Source organism: Pongo pygmaeus, chromosome 20, assembly GCF_028885625.2.
Source record: "Pongo pygmaeus isolate AG05252 chromosome 20, NHGRI_mPonPyg2-v2.0_pri, whole genome shotgun sequence".
Taxonomy (NCBI): Eukaryota; Metazoa; Chordata; class Mammalia; order Primates; family Hominidae; genus Pongo; species Pongo pygmaeus.
Genome location: NC_072393.2, coordinates 40,691,072 through 40,693,712, shown reverse-complemented (window position 1 = coordinate 40,693,712; position 2,641 = coordinate 40,691,072). Strand labels below are relative to the sequence as shown.

Here is a 2,641-nt window from a genome sequence, read left to right as displayed (position 1 = left end):
TGCAGGCACCTGCCTTGCTCCCCAGACTTGCCTGTGCTGGGTTGTTCAGATCCAGCATGAGGAACCCCCCTTTCTGAATCGGGGCCAAGGATAGAATTAAGAGCTCTGCAGCAGATAAGTGAATGCTACTGTCTTCTAGATATAGAGTAGGGAAGATAAAGAATTCCGAGACTCCGATATTACAGGATAAAAAGGCTTGTGGCTTACCATGAGGCAGTATCAGCCATAATGAAGAAAATGTCATAGGCTGGGTGTGGTGGCTGATGCTTGTAATCTCAGCACTTGGGGAGGCCCAGGAGGGAAGATCGCTTGAAGGCAGAAGTTGTTGAACATCCTGGCCAACATAGTGAAACCCTGTCTCTATAAAAAAATAAACAATTAGCCGGCCATGGTGGCGTGCACCTGGAGTCCCAGATACTCAGGAGGCTGAGGCAGGAGGATGGCTTGAACCCATGAGTTAGAAGCTGCAGTGTGATATGATCACACCACTGCATTCCAGCCTGGGAGACAGAGGGAAGCCCTGTCTCTAAAACAAACAAACAAACAAAACAAAACAAAACAAAAAGAAAGAAAAGAAAATGGAAAATATCATAGACCCCAAGGAACAAAATGAAAACACTCACTCAATGGCTGAGTTGGGTTTGAGCTATCTACTACTCTCCTTGACCTCTGAAACTGGGCACAGGAGAACTCACCTTAGTTCTGTTTAATTGTTCCTCTTTTTGAGCCCTCCTTCCCCAAAAGGTTACCCAAGCTGGCACCTCTAATCTCCTGTGAAGGTGACATTGGACATCCCTAAGATCCACATCTTCTCTCTGCAGCTGGCTCTCCAGAGCTTTCACCACCACCCAGACAGTGAGACCCCCGCCGTGCTGCCACCTCCATGGCCCTCTGTCAAAGGCTTTGCACATGGTGGAGGAAGAGAAACAGAAAATCAAGGGGTTAGGCTGGGCATGGTGGCTCACGTCTGTAATTGCAACACTTTGGGAGGCCAAGGTGGGCAGATCACTTGCGGTCAGGAGTTTGAGACCAGCCTGAGTAGAGGTTGAAACCTTGTCTCTACTAAAAATACAAAAATTAGCCAGGTGTGGTGGTGGGTGCCTGTAATCCCAGCTACCCGGGAGGCTGAGGCAGGAGAATAGCTTGAACCCCGGAGGCAGAGGTTGCAGTGAGCCAAGGTCACACCACTGCACTCCAGCCTGGGTGACAGAGCGAGACTCCTTCTCAAAAACAAAACAAAACAAAACAAAATAAAAACAAAAATGAAGAAAATCAAGGGGTCAATGCAGCATCGAGAGCACTGAACAACACTGCGCCTGCCCACCAATTTGACTCTTCCACGGGGGAACCCACCATGGGAGACAAAACATAGGGTCCAAACAGACCAGGAAGTTGAAGAGGGTCACGGCAGCCAGTCTCCTGGCTCTTCAGCACCTCCAGGTCCCCACTTAGGGCCAGGAGAGCATGATCTGCACAAAGTGCCAGTGGCAGAAGGTGGTGACTGCCATGGGGGTGAAGAAGAGCTCCAAGCACAGCTCTAGCTGCAGCACCACGGCCAGCTGCTCTTGGGGGAAGTTCTCATAGCAGATACGGAGCCCTCTGGCATATCTCATCGTCTTCTTGGTAAAAACTAGACAATGAGCCAGGCACGGTGGCTCATGCCTCCCAGCACTTTGGGAGGCTGAGGCAGGCAGATCACTTTAGGTCAGGAGTTCGAGACCAACCTGGCTAACATGGTGAAACCCCGACTCTACTAAAAATACAAAAATTAGTCGGGAGTGGTGGCACATGCCTGTAGTCTCAGCTACTCGGGAGGCTGAGGTAGGAGAATCACTTGAACCTGGGAGGCGGAGGTTGCAGTGAGCCAAGATAGCGCCACTGCACTCCAGCCTGGGCGACACAGCAAGACTCCGTCTCAAGAAAAAAAAAAAAAGAGTAAGCTTAAATCTCCTCGAAGTGATCATTGAAAGGTAAACATTTAAAATAAAACTTGTGGCTGGGAGCAGTGACTCACACCTGTAATCCCAACACTTTGGGAAGCCAAGACGGGAGGATTGCTTGAGTGAAGGAGTTCAAGACCAGCCTGGGCAACACAGTGAGAGCCTTTCTCTACAAAACGTTAAAAAATTAGCTGGGCATGGTGGTGTGCGCCTGTAGTCCTGGTTACTCTGGAGGCTGAGGCAGGAGAATCACTTGAGCCCAGGGGCTTCAAGGTTACAGTGAACCATGGTGGCACCACTGCAAACCAGCCTGGGCGACAGAACAAGACCCTGTCTCAAAAAAAAAAAAAAAACAAGAAAAAAGTTTAAAAATGAATAAAATAATGAGGCCTTAACCTACGATGGATAACATATCACCGCTGGCCCATCTGTACATCTCATTCTGCATTCGAGAATTTCAGAAGTAGAGGACCAGATGAATGGGAGTGGCCCTGCCGCTGCGGGGCTGAGCTCCACTGTTTTCATCCTGCTCCTCCTCGCCGGGCCCTGACCATCTCTCCACTGACTTGTCCTGGCCCCTTTTCTATGTTTGTGGCCTCTTCTCTCTCCTCCTTGGAGAGGACCCCTGTCCTCTGCTCCCTGCATGCTCTCCTTCCATCCCGTCTCTCCCTGGGGTTATGATCCCAGCAACCTCTTCCCTG

At 50.1% G+C, this 2,641-nt stretch overlaps 1 pseudogene; it reads right to left on the bottom strand.

Annotated features, from left to right (window-relative positions):
- Positions 1-696: 696 nt before the first annotated feature.
- Positions 697-1,606, bottom strand: LOC129020643 (uncharacterized; annotated as a pseudogene).
- Positions 1,607-2,641: the final 1,035 nt, after the last annotated feature.